Source organism: Tamandua tetradactyla, chromosome 14 (assembly GCF_023851605.1).
Source record: "Tamandua tetradactyla isolate mTamTet1 chromosome 14, mTamTet1.pri, whole genome shotgun sequence".
In the NCBI taxonomy this organism is placed as follows: domain Eukaryota; kingdom Metazoa; phylum Chordata; class Mammalia; order Pilosa; family Myrmecophagidae; genus Tamandua; species Tamandua tetradactyla.
Genome location: NC_135340.1, coordinates 9,022,329 through 9,042,898, shown reverse-complemented (window position 1 = coordinate 9,042,898; position 20,570 = coordinate 9,022,329).

The following is a 20,570-nucleotide window of genomic DNA, read 5'->3' as shown; positions in this document are numbered from 1 at the left end:
ATAATTAGTTGCACTAACCTGGCACAAGCATGATTAAAGGCCATGGTATAGGAATGGGGAGCAGGGATAAAGGACAGAGACACTGAGAAGGTAGGCTCTTCAGGATGTGGGCATATGTAGATTTGGGGAGTAAGATTCAGGAGACTGGAGCACCTCCTAATTTTCTACAGCACAAAATTTCTGTATGCTCTGAGAGTAAGCATTAAAGGAATTAATAAAACGAAGCTCACTGAAAACTTTTGTCAATCAGAATGTAAAGTTGTCCAATTATCCCTGCCAGGTCCTTGATTATCTTTCAGTAATCTACTCCCTGCCGTGATTGCACAGCACATGGTTTCAGACCTGTGCCAAATGCCAAACAAAGAACTAGTGACTATCAAATGTGATTTGGGTCTAGGAAGAGTCCCAGGATCTCAGTCTCAGAGGGAAGCCCTAGGCATGAAGGCAGTGAAGGTAAATGCAGAGAGGAAAAGATGGAAGACAAAGAAAAGCAAAACCACACACACACATAAAATGGAGTGGCTCAACGTGAAATTCAGGGGCACTGAACTTAAAAGCAAAATTAAAATGCTGATAATTAGTATCCGATTATGTGGCTATTGCTGTTATTTAAAGTGAATGTTAATGAGACCATTAGGCATAGAGTCCACAGCTGAATTACATATGCACATAAAGCTATTTGCTCCCTGACCCAGGACTCTTGTCAGCATCATTACCACACTTAACAAGAACAGGGACACCTCTGGCTTTGTTCCTTCGCTATGGCGTCCTCCCCTCTTCCCTTCTGACTCTTAGTCGTTCAAGCAGGCCCAGCCCAAATGATACCTTTTCTGGATGTTTACATCTCATATTCTCCCACACATAATTACTCGTTCATCTCTGCTCCCATGGCGTTTTGCATATATAGATATAGATATGGATATGAATGCAAATATCTAGATATTGATATTTTCACAAATAGAAATTTAATTATAATTTCTCACAAAATTTCACTATTGTATTTCCTGGGACTAGCTGCATGCTTAACAAATAAAATGTACTAGATGATTTCAATTAAACTGAATCTCCTGGAGAATAATAATTGATTATATTTATTAGTACAAAATTCATTTATATAATTTAATATATAGACAGAGGGAATATGAAGAAAGATAAAGAAAAGAAAAACAGGTTGTCTTACCCTTGACTTAACATGTCTAAATCCTACTAATCCCGTAAGATACAATAAAAATAAAAGTTCCTTCAAAATTTTTTCTTTAATTCAACATAGATACAAGTTCTCCTTCTCTGAACTCCCACATAATTCCAGGATGCTCATCTTTAATAACTCTTTCTCTATCTTGCTATTTATTTATCTATCTTTATATATTTATATAGTCATATACATACTTTTATCTACTTAATGATGGTCTCTTTCCTTCTTAGTTTAGATCTTAAGATCCTTAAAAGAAGGTTTCTTATAGAATTCATTCTTTTGTCCCCCAGTGTAGTAGAATGTCCACTGATAAAAAAGAATAAATAGTGATAAGCATATTGTTCTAGTTTGCTAGCTGCCGGAATGCAATATACCAGGAACAGAATGGCTTTTTAAAAGGGGAATTTAATAAGTTGCTAGTTTATAGTTCTAAGACTGAGATAATGTCCCACTTAAAGCAAATCTACAGAATTGTCTGATCAAAGGTATCCAGGGAAAGATACTTTGGTTCAAGAAGGCCAATGAATTTCAGGGTCTCTCTTTCATCTGAGAATGCACATGGCAAACACAGTCAGGACTTCTCTCTCAGCTGGAAGGGCACATGGCGAACACGGCATCATCTGCTAGCTTTCTCTCCTGGCTTCCGGTTTCATGAAGCTACCCGGGAGGCATTTTCCTTCTTCATTTCCAAGGTAGACTCTGCTTCTCGTGGCTATGTCATTCTCTGCTCTCTCAGAGATCTCTCCTTCTCCAAAATGTTTCCTCTTTTATAGGACTCCAGTAAACCAATCAAGACCCACCCAAATGAGTGGAGACACATGTCCCCTAATCCAGTTTAACAACCACTCTTGATTGGGTTACATCTTCAGGAAGATGGTCTAATTACAAACATACAGTACTGAATAGGGATTAGTCTGCCTTTATGAAATGGGATTTTGATTAAAACATGGCTTTTCTAGGGTCCATACATCCTTTCAAACCAGCACACATATTAAGCTTACTTTTCCTTCCTTGTAGACTTCTAACATGGGAGGATACCTAAAATAGAGTTTCTCAACCTCAGCCCTCTTGACATTTTTGGACAAATAATTCTTTGTGGGCAGGTGTCCCCTGCATTGCAGAATATTTAGCAGCATCTCTGATCTCTGCTCATTAGATGCTAGTAGCTCCTTTCCCACAGTTGTTACAACAACAAATGTCTCTAGACATTGCCACATGTCCCCTAGGAGGCAAAAGTTATGAGAATCATTGATTTAAAAAGTAAACTACAATGGCATAATTATTCTCTATTTATATAAGCAGTAATAACTCATTGACTTGTATTATGTAGAGGACGTTGCCTTAGATATAAAATATAAATAATGTGCAATCTATGAAATTGCCATTTGCATTTACCTCAAAAAGAATGAGAAAATATGAAGAAGACAGAAACTCAGAACTTATGCACATGGCTACTGCACATTCTTTCTGTAATAAATCTTTTGGGTCATAATATAAGTGGAAACAACAAATATTTTCAGGCCCAAATGAACAATTTTGTAACTTATTTATTTATAAGTTTAAGAAAGCCAAATTTCCCTCTGACCTGACCTATAGAAACTATCAGCCAGAATGGAAGTATTTAGCACTAAAGTAAAATATTTTGAATAGGTATAGTATTTTCATATTTTATAAATATTAATAAAGTGCTACACCTCAGCATTTTAATTTACCTTGCTATATAAAATGGTCAGTTTTTGCTATTAGAAACCAATCAATTTATATAGGGTGATTTATCCTGGATCACCAAATACTTAGGCATCAAATTGTTTCAGGGATTCTGTAAGTTAGTGCAGATACACAAATGAATATATCCCTGAAAGAAAGTTTTTAGGAATAAGGTATAACATCAAATAAAAATAGCAATATAATGTGCATAGTGCTATGGCACAGGTAAAAGTATTGTAGATGGTATAGAAAAAACACCCTTAGCTAAGATTTAGATACAGTGTGAGAGTCTCCTGAAGGATTTTAAACAAGGGCATAATGTAGTTATGTATGTATTATAGATAAAGCCCTAGGACTGGAGTCACGGAAACCACTCCAAAGCTTTTTGCAATAATATAGATAAGATATTTCTTATCTGAAATAGGCCAGTTGTAGAAGGCTGGAGGAAAAAAAAAAAAGGCAGAACAAACCTAGAAATGTTTGGACATAAGTATCATTTGAATTTCATGAGTGACTCGATGTGAACTACAGGAACGGAAAGGGCTCAGAATGCCCACACAGATTCTGGCTTTCTGTGATGGATAGCTAGGGGTAGCATTAATTAAGATACAAATTACAGAAGAAAAAAGACTTAGAAAAAAAGATGACGGGTTCCTTAAATTCCTTCTTATAATAATGTACAACAGGAATTTTCTCTGGCTTAAGTTTAGGAGGAATAAAGACAAATATGATTGATTCAAGATTGGAGTGGTTTTCCTTTCGCTTGTCATATGGGTTTGTGGGGGGCTGGAGGTGGGGTGAGGGAGATATGAGAATGATGGTGAGAAAGTGTTCCAAGTGATCAACCAAGGATTGTAAGCCATTTAAAGACATGACATAAGGAAGTGCCTCTTAGACTGAAGATGTGTATCAATAAAGTGGTGGTTGATAGAATTCCATGGAGGAGGTAGACTATGTGTTGTGGTATCAGAAAACTGGAAGGGAAGGTTGTTAGATTTCAGCAAATGAGGACCTGGAATTTAAGATTTCTGATTTGCAATAGTCTTAGAAGGTAAAAAGTTTTAGCTTTTCATCATGGGTATAGGTAACACATGGAGTCACAGTGTTTAGGAAGTTAGTAGAGATTGTTGTTTGAATAAAACATCAACATGAAACTTGAAATCACCTCGAGTGATGTCAGGATTTAGAGTAGGGAAGGACTATTTAATGTCAATATTTTCAATGCCTAACAAGACCTTCAGTATTGAAAAAGAGTAGAAAAACCATATGGAGAGGCCTTCCAAACAAATAGTTTGTGTTGTATTTTTAACCTCCGCAGAGGGTAATGATCTCAGTATCGAGACTGGCCAAGGAATAGCTTGAGGGAAGAAACACCTTTCATTTATTAGAACTAAACACTTCTCAAGGGCTGAAAGAAATTGCTTGGAAGAATCAAAGCTGAAGCAATATTTGCTCACTGATATGGGCTAATTCAGATTCTACTACTTCTTATCCACTTTAATGATTTTGAGGGCTACTTTATAAAGAGCCCAAGTCAAAACATTCTTTAAAATCAGATCTGGACTTGGAAAACACCATAACATTCAACTAGTCTTGACCACAAATCAAAGCAGATTTAGAGAAAAATATTTTCATAAATAATAGAAAAGAGCACCAAAGTTTCATGATGCATTTTTCTTATCATGCATTCAAATTATTTATGGTTCATATAAAGAACACTAAAACTCCATTTAAGCATGCTTTGTTGTAAATAAAGATTAACTATTTCTCTGGTTATAAACTTGCTTTAAGATCCTGGAGATCAATAAGCAGTTGAAGCGTTGGAAATATTTCAAAGTATAGCATTAAATGAAAGCACTGACTAGAAGATGTATTAAAAGGATTAATTGAATATATTCAGGAAAAGCCAGTAAGAACACATTACACTGGCAGATTTTGTAGCTTAAATAAAAAGTGAATGCTTGTCTATGCACATCTTTTAATAAGAAAATTATTGTTGGATTGCTAAAAGTAATTTAGTTACAATAGCTGTGAAAGCATAATGCAGAAGGAGAGAACAGTACATTTTAGATTAACCTTCAGTAGGATATACACCCCTGGCATATTTTCCATGATGTAGAATTATTCCTCAATACCCAGTTGCTATAAATTATCATAGCTTTACAACTAAATACATATGTTTCCATTTACTTATTTATCCTACAAAATATCCCACTAAATGGAATCAGTAGCATTCCCACTGAACAGCTTCAGAAACAGAAACTCAGAGGGTTTCCATGATTTTTCCAAGGTTGCACAACTAGAGGTGTCAAGATGAAATGGATGTTCATTCATTCCATTACGGCAAAACACAATGAACAACTGACTGTGCACTTAAAGCTGAATAGATCTCCGTGGTTTTAATTTTGGCAACTCAATTTTTCACTCTTTTAGCAATTCATACTAATATGATGAAGTGAAAAGTAATATTAGTAATACTCACTACTACACTGACAAGAGGAAGAAACAAGATGATACAGATTAAGAGGAGGAAAGAGTAGATTTCATTACAAAAAAGATTTCACAGCAAATGCCTTTTAGATGCTTCATCCACAAAGGGAGGTACAATTTTATTGGAGATTTCAGGCCAGGCCTTCTTAGTTTACTAAGTGCTCAATCATGAAGCGAAGTCTTTACCCTCAAAATAACCAGAAGTCCCCTCTTCTTACTTCATTCGTTCTTTAATTGAGTAAATGTTTTTGAACATCTAGCATGTGTTAGGTAGTAACTAAAACTGAAGAAAACAGCCACATTCCACTTGAAGTCCTTTTATAGGGGTGGGCTGGGGATACAGACAATAAACAGGATGGATAAGCAATATATATATATATATATATATATATATATATAAGCTAGAGATAACTGCAATAAAATAAAGGAAGGTGAAGAAGAAACTGGAAGGGAAGTGTTGTAATTTCCAATAAAGACAAGCCTTAACGGGGAAGAGTGGCATTTATATGAAGACCTGAGGAACTGAGATAACATAATATCAAATATGAGTAGAGAAGATTCTAGGAAAACCAAACAGCAGGCAAAGAGATCCCGAGGTCAGAGTGTGTTTGACGAGTCCCAGAAGAGAGAGGACAGGATAACAGGAGGGAGCGAAGCAGCCGGAGAGCAACTGGGAATGAGAGAGCTATGTGAGGGGCAGCTGGCCATCTCTTCTAGGGCTTTGCAGCTCGTTTTAACAACTTTGGCTTTTACTCAGAGTGAGATGAGAATTCTTTGGAGGGTTTTGAACTGAAGTAACAGTATCTGACATATTTTAACAGGCCACTTGGTTCAGAACAGACTGAAAGAGGCAAGGGCAGAAGCAGGGAGCAAAGGCAAAAGACTACTACAAAAACCCAGGCAAGCCGTGCTGATGTTTTGGATTAGAGTGCAGCAGAGATGGAGAGAGTGGCTGAATTCTGAGTAAATTATGAAAGTAGAACTGACAGGCATTGATAAGGGATCGCAGGTAGGTTATGAGAGAAAGAAGGTAGTAAAAAATGATTCGAAGGTTTTGTTTTGAGGAATTGGAAGGATGAAGCTACCACTAAATGAGTAGTTAAAGGAAAAGGACTATCATTTAGGCGTGGAATGCTTCTTGTCAATATCCGTATTTGAGGATAACTTGCCTTTTTGTGCCTTGACAGTTGGTTTTCTTACTGTTGGTTCAGCTCCGTTATGTCAACTATCTCATGAATTATGAGATATAAAAAATACAAATATCCCCATTCTTTTACATTTCTTCAATACAGTCATATGATAAATGAATACTAATATTTAACTCTTCTTTGCTTTTGCCGTTAGAAAAGCTTCTGATAATTTTTAGGCTCACCAAGGAATCAGACCCTCTCCACCATATTTATTTTATCCCTTTATTTTACCCATCAATTTTTAGAGACTAGTGAAATATTAACTTACCCATCTTCACTTTCACAAACTTTCTTAAGGAAAAAGATTCATACAGCAAAAAACATAACTATTTAATAAGTTATAAATTGCGGTATATCCTACCGGTCTCATCCCTCCAACCCTCTGCCCAGCAACTCCTGACCTAGATTCCTCCAGCTCTTTACCTAGCAACTCTTTACAGCATATCTCTAACCATCCCATTGGTCCTTCAAGTGAGGATGCGAAACCAGCCCTTCCTCTAAAACCCCCGCTTGAGCCTTCCATTTATGGCAATAAATCCCGTGCCCGCCGGCGATTCGCTACAAGCCCTCCTCACTCGCCCCCACCCCTGAACGCATCACGCTATATCTGCCTAGCAACCCCTTACATCATATTCAAGCCATCCCATTAGGCCCTCTGCTCTCACCACACCCAATCCCTCGCTGCCACCCCTGGCCCCTTCACCAATCACGCGGCTCCCCTAGCCCCCACCTATTTCCTCTGCCTTACAATATAAGCAGTTGTACTTCCCCTAATAAACGTTCTTGGTGCGCACGCCTTGCCAGCTCCACCAGTTCCCGCGTCTCATTCTTGACTCGCGCGCCCTCCACACCTTCGAGCCCCCGGGGAAACTAGGCACAGTTTCCCCCCCACCGCTAGGAGCAGGACCCCAGGCGGGAGCCCCAGGAGACTGAAATGGACTCCCGCAATAAATGATGCATTAGACTTTTATTCTTTGTATTCAGAAAAGAATACTGGTGAGCTTTAAAAATAAGGGATTTTAAGAAATATATCTTCTTGTGATCACATGCATGATTCTAGTCATGAATAAGAAGGAGGAAAATGGCAGAAAGGACTGAAGGAATTGAAGTTATCTTACCCTGCCATTGCAAAGCTGAGTCCTTTTTATTTACACAATCAGTTGATCCTTCACTTTCATCATGGTTACCATGCATTTGTGGGCTGCTTTTTAAATGAATAATAGGATAATGTATATAAAATACCTGAAGTCACCTGAGAAATAGTAAGCATTAAGCTGAAGTTAGCTTGCTATTTCCACTTCATGGCTCATGGACTGTCTGCCTCATGGTGCTGCTCTCTCTGTATCTCTCCGAATCTCCCATTCTCCAAAACATTTCCTCGTTTACAGGACCCCAAAAAACCATTCAAGACCCACCCAAATGGGTGGAGACATATCATCACCTAATCCAATTTAGTAATCACTCTTGACTAAATCACATCATCCAGGGAGATGATCTGATTACAGTTTCAAACATACAGTATTGAATAGGGATTATTCTACCTGTATGAAATGAGATTTTGATTAAAACATGGCTTTTCTAGGGGACATACTTCCTTTCAAACCAGCACATTCCACCCTCTGGACCCTAAAAAAGACATGTTTTTCCCATATACAAGACACAGTATAGTACACAAATAACATATACAAATAATTACATTATATTATACAAACAATATATTACAAACAATAATTTGTAACAAATGTATCACACTAATTTAAACTGTTAATAATAGGGAAAACTACACGTGGGTGTAATGGGAACTCTGTACTCTCTACACGATTTTTCTGTAAACCTACAACTGCTTTTAAAAATAAAATTTAAAAAATGGTTTTTTTTAAAAAAACATTAATTTCATAACAATATCAGAAATCTTTAAACCATTTCAGTAGCAATACAGATGAAATACAAAGTTAGAAGCAGTACAAACTCCTATCAAAGTTAGTTACAGGCATGGTCTGTTCTAAGACGAGGTTCTCCTCTGGCTCTGGACCCATAAAAACTCAAAACAAATTATTTGCTGCCAACCTACAAAAGAGGACCAGTCATGGGATACATACACGCATTTCCATAGGGAGGAAGGAACACAGGGGTCACCGGACATACAGTTTCGAAAACCCGCAAGGAAAAGCCCATTAGATTTCAGTTTGAGAATCATTTATCCTCGGGGCTTCTGAAAGTGGCAGTCTCACCCTTTCCAAGAGCCTAAGCAGAGGCCTGCCTCTCTTCAAATGCAACCTCAGGGGACATTAGGGAGACCACCTTTTTCTAGGCTCCACCATGTCCAAGCATCAGGGCTGCACCTGGGTTCTCTGCCATCTCCGGGGCACACGCTCAACCCCTCCACCTGGTGGCAGCCAGGCTCTCCCCAAACCCCAAAGAATGTGCCTCTCCAAGGTGAGGCAGCATGACTCTTCCACTGCAACCAGGTGGAAGGCCCATTCTCTGCCTTTGGGGCAAACTCACCCATTGCACAGGCTTGGGTGGGTCCACTCTTCTGGCCCGAGGCTTCTTGACTTCAGACCTCAGCCACCATGGCTTTGGAGTTATTTTTCCTCCAATGTGTCCCTTCTCTGAACCCCCCAGTCCAGACTGGCAGCGGCTCTGTTTATACAGGTCCTACAGCCCTCTTGGTGGCTTTCTATGCAGTAGCCTTGGATCACACATAAGGAGTTTTCACAAATCCTTCCTGGATAACTCCATGTTCAATCTTGGCTTCCTCTGAAATGACTGGCTGGTTCCACATTTGGTTAAATCCTCACACAGGGCACTATTCTCTGGGGTCTCCATTTCCAGAGGCCCAGAATTTTCCAGAACATCAATTTCTGGTTTCTTGTACCCAAGGGTTCATTTCTCAGCTTATCTCTTTCCTGTAGCATTTCACTATAAGCTGCAAGGAGACACCAGGCTGCACTTTCCACATTTAATTTGGAGAGCTCTTCTGCTAAATATTCAAGTTCATGGCTTTTAAAATCTACCTTCCAGCCAAAGACACTAGGCAACTTTGCCAGGTTATCTGCCATTTTAAAACAAGAATCGCTTTCCTTCCAGTCTATAACATGTGCCTTATTTCTGTCTAGAGCCTGGTCAGAGGTATCTTTAGAGTCTACATTTCTACCAAGATTCTTTTCAAAACATTCTAGGCCTTCTCTATCAAGCATCTCACAACTCTTCCAGAATCTTCCCCTTATCCATTTAAAAAACCATCCCAACATGTTTGTTATCTGCAAACCACAGCAGCAGCACCCCACTCTCTGGTACCAAAATCTGGTACCAGCTAGTTTGTTAGCTGCCTGAATGCAATATACCAGAAATGGAATGGCTTTTAAAAAGGGAAATTTAATAAGTTGCTGCTTTATAGTTCTAAGTCCAAGATAATATCTCAATTAAAACAAGTCTATTGAAATGTCCAATCAAAGGTATCCAGGGAAAGATACCTTGGTTCAAGAAAGCTGATGAAGTTCAGGGTCTCTCTCATCTGAGAAGGCACATGGTAAACATTGTCATGGTTTCTCCCTCAGCTGGAAGGGCACATGGCGAGCATACCATCATCTGCTAGCTTTCTCTCCTGGCTTCCTGCTTCATGAAACTCCCCTGGAGGCATCTTCCTTCTTCATCTCCAAAACTCTGCCTGATGGATTCTCTGCTAATAGTGTTGTAGCATTCTCTGCTCTCTCTGAATCTTCATTCTCCAAAACATTTCCTCTTCTATAGGACTCCAATAAACCAATCAAGACCCACCCAAATGGGTGGAGACATGTTGTCTCTTAATCCAGTTTAACAACCACTCTTGACTAAATCACATCATCCAGGGAGATGATCTGATTACAGTTTCAAACATACAGTATTGAATAGGGATTATTCTACCTTTATGAAATGGGATTTTAATTAAAACATGACTTTTATAGGGGGCATACTTCCTTTCAAACCAGCACAACTACATTTTTTTGCTAACTGTATTTCTGAAGCTAATCTTAGAAATTATGTATTTCTGAGGGCTTATGTACAATCATAGCAGGTGTTTCTGTAGGATAAACAATGAGAGACTCCTTTGAAATCACAAAATCTAAACTTCTGCATTTAAATAGAAACCTATTTTATACAAGAGTAATTTTCTACTTTCTCACAAAATGTGAAAAGCTTGATACTCATAGTTTGACTACATTGAAGATAAGCCAGTTATTTTTTCTACAAATGATATTACTTTAAACTAAATATATTTACTTCAAAAACAAATTATTTTACTTAAAAGAGATATTGTGCAACTTTTTAACTGGCATCATCCAAATGATATATTACCCACTGCATATTACTTTGTAAACACCCAGGACTAATTCAAACCATTCATATTTATACCTAAGACTAGTTACCATACAAATTATTATGCAATAATTACAAAACTTGATAAAGGGGAGTCAATATCAAGGTTTTAAAAATATTTTTAAATAGGGTTGTGTGACAGTGGCTCAGTGGCAGAATTCTTGCTTGCCGTTCCAGAGGCCCAGGTTTGATTTCCGGTGCCTGCCCATGATAAATATATATATATATATATATATATATATATATATAATTTATTTTTTTAAATAAAAGGTCACCAGCAGTTCTCTAATTTTCTGTAAAATTTGCCTCTCTTCTTTCTATACTACTGATCACTGGAATGATTCCATTTATAGCACATTATGTAATCTCTTGTATACCATTTGGCATTATATACATATATTGTGTAAATTCCCATGACATTGAGCAAAGCATCAGTGTCAAGTACATTCTTGTTTTCACAGGCTCTTTCTTAATAAATAGCAAGGAAAGGGAGATTCCATAAAAGGTTTGAGCATCACTTCAGAGTGTAAACCCTGTTGTACTGGTTTGAGAGGATGTACGCCCCCTAGAAAAGCCATGTTTGAATCAAAATCCCATTTCATAAAAGTAGAATAACCCCTATTCAATACTGTATGTTTGAAACTGTAATCAGATCATCTCCCTGGATGATGTGATTTAGTCAAGAGTGGTTGTTAAACTGGATTAGGTGACGACATGTCTCCATCCATTTGGGTGGGTCTTGATTGGTTTACTGGAGTTCTATAAAAGAGGAAACATTTTGGAGAATAGGAGATTTGTAAAGAGCAGAGAATGCTGCAGCACCATGAAGCAGAGAGTCCACCAGCCAGCAACCTTTGGAGATGAAGAAGGAAAATGCCTCCCGGGGAGCTTCATGAAACAGGAAGCCAGGAGAGAAGAAGCTAGCAGATGACACTGCATTAGTCATGTGCCCTTCCAGATGAGAAAGAAACTCTGACTGTGTTTGCCATGTGCCTTCTTACATAAGAGAGAAACCCTGAACTTCATCGGCCTTCTTGAACCAAGGTATCTTTCCCTGGATGCCTTAGATTGGACATTTCTATAGACTTGTTTTAATTGGGACATTTTCATGACCTTAAAACTGTAAAGTAGTAACTTATTAAATTTCCCTTTTTAAAAGCCATTCTGTTTCTGGTATATTGCATTCCTGCAGCTAGCAAACTAGAACACCTGTCTTACCATTTACACTCTCCAGAGTGGAGGGAAACTGGGTCCTTGTATTTTTCAAAAGTTTCAAAATAGAATCAAGGTCACAATATAAGATAAAATAAGTCTAATAAAGGAAATAGTATGTGAAAATCTCAAATCTAGATTAACATATAAAGAAAAACTTTAGTATAGATAACTGATTCTGCTTTTGGAGATTATTCTACCTCACCTAAAAGCAAAAATTGTAACAGTTCTCATTTGAAGCTTGTAGTATCTGTGATATCTTTGATAAAATATCCTGTAACATACAGTTTCAATAGCTCTGAGCAGGGTCTGATTGCCATATGTGAGCCTCTTTTAGGACCTTTTGCTTTGGTGGTTCACATAAAATTTCTTCTCTGGATGTATATTAACTAAATGGAGTCCTAATGGTAATTTTCTGTTTGAGTTTTAATTAATTATCTTTTTATGAATCAGATAAGACTGAGTGATTTTTATACATGTAGATATTCATTCTTTAATAATTTGGCTGGAAATTATTGGTTTTTAGAATAAATCTCTCTAACTTCCTGTCCCCAATTATAATTTGGAACAGATAAAAATATCCAAGGTTCTTCACATTATGCTAGATTAATTTTCCTCTGGGGTTGTTTGACATGATTTGCATGAGCTCCACTAAACTGTTTCATTTCTTTACAGCAGATACATCAGGGCCAGCAACAGACGACCATATTCTGGCCACTTAGTGCTCCCAAATTCATGGTCTTATTTGTCGCATCCTCTTTGCACCTCATCACATTCTACTTCTTTTTCCTCTGTATTAAATGTATGTTTCCACAAAGCTCTTCCAATTTGCTTCATTGATTTCACTGGCTTCCAAACTAACTTCTAGTTCTTAGTTCCTGCTTATATTCACCTACCACAAATTTGTGGTCACACAAGACAATTCACGAGCTCTTTCATCAAACAAACCTTAATACCACCCCATTTACATTTACTACTCATGAAAACACTTATGAGTCAATAGCCTGCTATGTATACATTGGAAGTTACTGAGTTATATGTGGCGATTTGAATTAATTAAATTAAATTAAAATTAAAACAGCTCCTTAGTCAAACTACTCACATTTCAAGTGCCATTAGATATATATGGTCAGTTCCTACATATTGGAGAACATTTCCATCACTACAGAAAATTCTGCTTGACAACTCTAGTTACTGACCTCATGGATGGGTAATGAACATAAAGGAACAAAGAAGTTCCCAATTTGAATGATGCAAATAAAGTACCATTTTAAAGTTATGTTAAAAAGAATCAGGTGGGGAATGAAAGGAACAGTTCACTGGCCCCTTATCTTTGCATTCATCCTAGATATTTTCTACTTCTTTCTCAACGTGCTGATTCTATTTAAATCCATTGTTAATTGGTCCACCAAATCTCTGCCACTTAAAACTTTGGTTTGTGCGATTGAGAGCACCCTAAAAAAGCAAATAGTAGGGCAAAATCACTATGATTGTAGGTTCTGTCCAAGCTTGAGCTGTGGTATTTGCTGAGTTTGAATCACAATTGTAAATTTCACATGTTATTTGATTTGGGACTTGCTTCTTAAGCTCACAAAGCCTCATTTTCCTTACCTTAAAAGTGGAACTTGTGCACAATGGAAAAATTGAGCTTTAGAATTGTAATCCAAAATAATGCACTAAGTGGTTGATAGGATTCCAGGGAGAATGTTCCATTAGCAGCCAGTGGTCTGACCTATGACTGACAGCCTCTCTTAGGATTATTTTTACAATTGCATGAACTAATGTACCTGGTATATAATGAGCCCTCAATAAATGCTATTATTATTAAGCCAATATTTGTTCCTGTCACGTAGTAATAGCCAACAGATATTCAGCACTTATTTAGCTCTAAGTAATTAAAATATTTATTTGAGATATGACATATATACAAAAAATGCAATAAATTTCAAAGTACATAGTACTAGTTACTTGTAGAACATATTTCAGAATTTTGCACATGTTATAGTTATACAATTATAGGTTTTTTTTTCCAGCTGCTCCAAAACACTGGAGACTGAAAGAAATATAATGATTCAGTAGTCATATTCATTTGTTAAATCCTTTCTTCTCTGTTATAATGCCTTCTTCTCCTTTGATGTTCCCAAAATCTTCAGGAGGACTTGGCCTATGCCCATTCTAACATTTCCAGGAGGATGGAATCAGTTGATGTTCTTGAAGAGGCTGACCCCTCTGGATTTCAGGACTTATTTGACCTAGGAACCCATCGAGGTTGTAGGTTTCTAGAAAATAATCTTAGCGTGTGAAACTTTAGTAGAATCTCAGATACAGTCTTAGATGTTCTTTGGGCTTGGAAGGATTAGATTTTTTGGTTGGGATTTGACAAATCCTGGTAATTAACAGTATCTAGCTGAAGCTAGTTGAGTAACCTCCAGAATAACCCCTTGACTCTATTTGAACTCTCTTAGCCACTGAGACCTTATTTTGGTACATTTCTTTTCCCCCATTTTGGTCAGGAAAGCATTGTCAATACCACAGTGCCAGGGCCAGGCTTGTCCCTGGGAGTCATAGCCCACATTGCCAGGGAGACTTTCACCCATACAGGGTCTCTCCCATGTAGGGGGGAGGGTAATCATTTTACTTGCAGAGTTGGGCATAGAGAGAGAGAGGCTGCATCTGACAACAAAAGAGGATATCTGGAAGTAACTCTTGGGCATAACTATAGGTAGACTTAGCTTTACCATTACAGAAATAGACTTCACAAGAGAAAGCCTCAAGATCAAGGGCTTGGCCTATTGACTTGGGTGTCCCTAATGTTTGAGACAGTATCAGGCGTTTCCCTGATGGCAAAACTTAATAGTTCCATATTTTTTCTTTAGTCCCTCAAGGGACTTTACCAATACTTTTAATTGTTTGCTCAATATACTCTGGATGTACCCAGGTATTACATTAAGCTATTCAGAATTATAAGCCCTCATTCCCACTCTGGGCTCCATGTGTCTGGGTTGTTAAAATGAGCTATCTGAACAGGGTGCATTGGATTGTGTGCTACAGAAAATGTAGGTTTTGGATAACCTAAAAGTCTCTCTTCCTTTGGTCTCATAAAGTAGGTGAAGTTCTAAAATATGGGTAATATCATCCTTACGCCTGTACCCTGATCTGATTGTCTTTGTTCTTATCTCTAATTGAAACCTGATCTCTTTTTCAGTTTCTTTAACAGTTGTTGTATGGAGCAATGCTGACTTTCAGAGCTGCAGAACTCCAATTTTCAGTCTTAGGTGTCACAGAGGGAACTGAGGTTCCAGGAAGATACCAGGTTTTACACATATATGTGCATTTAATGTTTAAATTCTTGAAAACATCATATGAGATTGTTGCTTTGTTATTATTCCCACTTGACAGATGAAGAAACTAAGACAAAAGTGATAGTTGATTTGAATTCAGGACGTTTGGCTCTAACATATGCTTTCTTAACAATTTGACCATATCATATATTTTAATCTCTATTTTTTTTAAATAACAGATCTCTCAAACACTTCCAAACAATAAAACTTGACTTTTTTCTTCTTTAATATTCTTCCCTCAATATTCTTCTATTTTGGCAAATGTCACTAACATTTACTATTTTGCTTAAGGACAAACCTAAGAGTCTTTCCTGACTCCTCACCCTTACATTCAACAATTCTTATTCCAAAGGGGCTGATTTTCCCACACCTACTATTACCACTCCTTCTGCCATACGCTGCCTGGATCATGGCAGTTGCCTGCTAACTAATTTTCCTTTTCCCTAAACTCCAGTCTTCTCATAAGTAGCTAGAACCATCTTTTTTCAAAATACTGTATAAATTTTCTATGTAAAGTTTTCCAATGGTTTCCTATTACAGTTGAAATCATATACAACCTCCTTAGCAATGAGATAATCTTTAGAAGTTTTATGTAAAACTGAAAATAAAGGAAAGTAAAACATATCTCAGTTACATCAAATATTTGCTTAAGATGTCTTGGTACAAAATTCATGCATCAGGAAGAGGAAGAAAAATAACTTTATATAAAGAGATAATGTCTATAATTTAATTTGTCATTTTCTTATGAAGGCATCTTAAATAGAATATTGAATAGAGTATGCATATAATCCCTAATGGATTTGTATCCATAAATTTATGATTACAAATTAGGATATATACATCCAGAAATTTATGACTATAATCTAAGAAAACACTAATTAAAATACCACTTTAAGAGAACAAATGGCAATTACCTAAGATAGTCATAATATTTAGTCACTTAGATTTATTTTCTTAGCCAATGGGAGGATTTTTCAATTAAAAGTTAATAGGTGATCTCCCCACAGAATAATATTAACTAATACATGAAAAATGGTTTGCTTTCCTATATAAATTCTTTAGGGAGAGTTTCAAAGCAAAGAACAAGGAGCATGGGCAATTCATCTAAAGGAAATTCATGTTTTTCAATGATATTTTGCCACTGGCTTGATGAACTAATTGTTTTTCTTATTTCCCTTTCAGAATAAAATTAGTTAAATTAAAGGAATTAATGATTATAACCCTTTGATTTCATTGCATTTATCATAATTATTGCATGAGTTAAAATAACTTCAAAATAGGTCATTAATTTTTGCTATTCCATAGGCTTTTCATTACTCTGATTTACTAAAGATACCAGGTGCCTTTATTTACGAAGAAAGAGTGAAATGGATGCTATTCATTCTTTCATAATGTACCTGAAGCATTAAGCTTTGCGCTTAGATTTGTAAGCCAAATTACTACTAAAATAAATTTATTTTCTAGTACACTTTCCTATAAATATTATACTTATATTAAATAACCAGATTTTTAAATAGAAGCTTCCTTTAGAGGATATTCAAAATAATACAAAGAAATCCCTACTATGCACAGTGAACTGAATTAGCTTCTGGAGAAAAAACAATGAACAGGAATAAGAACTTTGCCTTCATTATCCAGCAGTAAATTTCACTTCCCTTCACAAATCAACGGTATCTTTACATTACAATTTCATAGCATTAGAGACACTTCACTTTCTTCTTTTTCTCTGACACACAATGAATTTGAGATAATGATAAAAACCTGTGTGACCAGTAGAGGAGATTTACTAATTATTTTCATAGTGATATTTTCTGCTAGACATATCAAACCAAAATAGGTACAATTTTTACCCATCTTTTTAGACATATCCAAGAAAATACCAAATCCTGTCGATTGTTCTCTAGTACTGCCTTTGAATTAATTATTTTGATTTGATTTTCCTTCTCACCATTGTAGCCAAGACCCTCATACTTTATATATAAATTATGATGGTATCTTCTTTTTCTACTTCCATTCTCCAATACATCCCCCATGTACACCATAGCCTATAATCTGGGTGGCCATACATTCCAGTTTGCCTGGATAATCTAGATTTTGCCTGTTTTAATTATTAACATCATCCCCTTTCACTCTCAAAATGATCCATTAGGTGATAAAACACATGTTCATCTACTTTTAAAGATATCAACTTCAGCTTGGTCACCTCATCCTTTTCAAAATCTTTCAATGCTTAAGGAAAAGCCTTAGGGAGGATTAAAAATTCTCTATAGTCTGGTGTTTTTAAGCTTTTTAACCTATGCATTCCTTTCTCAATCTATCTAAACCATTTTCCATCTTTCATGATTTTTGATGGCCAATTCCAATTTCTCTGTTACATGCCATCTTTCCTGATTATTTACAGATTTCCCTCAAACAACAATGAATGTTCCTTTGTCATTCATAAACTGATTTGTGATGGTCTTGGCATTTTCTAGTAAAGTGAGCTGTAATGTTCAGCTTTTTTTTTTTTGCCTCACATATTTGATAGGATACAATATTTAGTAGTATTTAATAGCATAATCTGGCATCCTAATGCTTGGGTTTGTATGTTAGTTCTTCTAACTTGTTCTACCAATTGACCTTTTTATTTTCCCTTTGTTATATAATATTTCCTAAGGCTACAAGAAGATTTCTCATTAAATAGGGAAAGGGCTAGGGAATAGAAGGAAATACCAGGAATAAATAATATCCTATAATATTGCAAAAATTTTATGCATATCCATTACAACTTTACTGCTACCAATAAATCTTTGCATACCTAAAGATAAATATTACTTGTACAAAAACATGGGAGCCATATCTATATTATAAACCTGGCTTATAATATAGACCTATGGGGGTTGAGAAGGGTCAAATGTTATTTTCCCAAGGCCTAAAACATTTCAGTTGCTAAGCTAGACCCTGATGAACTTCTTATCGTACTTGAGGGCAACCACTCATTGATTCAAAAGACTTCATCTCAGTGCTGGAGCACTCTTCCTCAAAAGGCATGGTCTTTTTCATATTCTCTGAGCCTAAGCTCTTTGAATCCAGGCCCAAAAGGATATGCCTTACCTGCAGGCAACTTGTCTTGACTATATAAGAGAAGAATGCATATAAATAAGTTCAATTTGGTGTAAGAAGAACTACAATACAGCAGTACACAGGCGAAGTGGAACAGATACTGAAGTTAGCCATCTTTATATCTATCAAACCTAGTAAAATAGATGGGAAAGATTATGGATACATATTTGATGGACAAATTATTTGGCTGAATTATCTACTTGATGAACAATTAAAATGACTAATTCCTTTTTTATACCATTTCTTTCTTTGTAACACCTCAACCATTTTGAATGGAAAGATGGGATTAAGGAAGAACACTATAATATGTAAGGTAGGATTATTTCTCTCCCATGTCATAATCAGATTCATTGTAATGTTTTAAATCTGTTCACAGGCTCAGATAAGTGAATATTCAGTGGTTTATTTAGCAACAAATCAATGCCTACATGCAAACAATAGACATTAAAATAAAAGCTAAAAAATATGAAAATGTTTGATGGGTGAATTGTTGAAAATAACCACACTATTTGTATAGAGCAATACATACACTGAGCAATCCTACTAACTCTTCATTTCTTTCTGCAGAAATCAGACACAGCTGTCTGGTTTCTCTGGGGTACCAAAATACATGGTAACGATGGTATAAGACAATTTAAAATTACTTGTATCTAGATGATATATTTTGGATTCCTTAACTATTTCTCAACAAAAATTCTTTAGCAATAATTTGAAAGAAACAAAGGTAGTTTAAAAGAAATTAAATAAGCAACTATAGATTTTAAACAAGTAAAAAGGCAGAAAATCTTCATGCATCTGTCAAGAATTCTCCTTGTCCCATTTAGTTGGAATTTTCTCATTCTATATTTGCACAAAGGAACATCTGCATATTTCAGAAACGCTTTTTAAAAATACCAAAAGGAAAATTGGGCAATATAAATGTTTCCCAGAAGGAAAGGTTTGAAGGATTATCTTTGATAACTTACTCTGACCTTTTTTAAAAATTTCAAATGACTAGTTTCTTTGAAGTCCTTCTACTCAGGTCTCTAATGAGATAATACTTGCGCAGAAAGTTAGGCAGGGAAAAATATAAAGTGGGCACAAATTCATTGTGAAAATTTAAGAATAACACACCCATCCACATACATACTTGTCCTGCCATGTACATTTAGGATATGGTTCGCTAGTTGTAAGCTCTGGCAGGTATTTATTAAAGTATTTGGAAAGTCCAAAAAAAAAAAAAATGGAATAGGGAAAGAGTCAAGAGTTCAAGTAGTGTCAGATTAAAAGATGAAGTTCTCCAGAAAGCTCTTCAGCTTTCTATGTGGGTGTTTAGAAATCAATCATATGGGGGTTAGTAAGTTCAACTCTGATCAGGGTAGGCCATTAAATAGTAACTGGTCAGAAAAGGAAATATCTGGGTAAGCATGATTGTCAGCTTTGTGGCAGATAAGTCAGCTGTGAGATAGGCCAGTCAAAAGCAGGACAAGGACATATGTAACCAGAAGCATAAAAATAGAAAGATGTTGCAGGAAGAGAAAATTAGGTTCCAGGGTTTTCCATGCAACATGACTTTAAAATCTAAAGTATCAGAAAGAACACAATAAAAGACATAAGGAGCATACTAATGCCACAGAGGCATGATTCAATGAAGCAGTTTCCTACTTCATGCCAGTGATTTACGGTCTGAAGATTTGTCATTATGGAGTAACAGATTCCACTCAGAATGAGTATGAGCAGCAGCAGTATATACGCAAGTGAAGAGGCTCAAGAGAATTTTGAGAGGCAAATTTAAAGTTTTACCTGCTTCGGGTGATTGATTGATACATTCACTCAGTAAATACATATTAATTGGAGAATATTAGCATCTTCTCTTTAATAGTGAAGTGGTCAATATAACAAAAGAGATTTTGCCACTTCAGTAATTATATTTTAATTACTTACTCAAAATTTCAAAAATAATTTTTTATATTAATTTAATAGAGATATTTTATT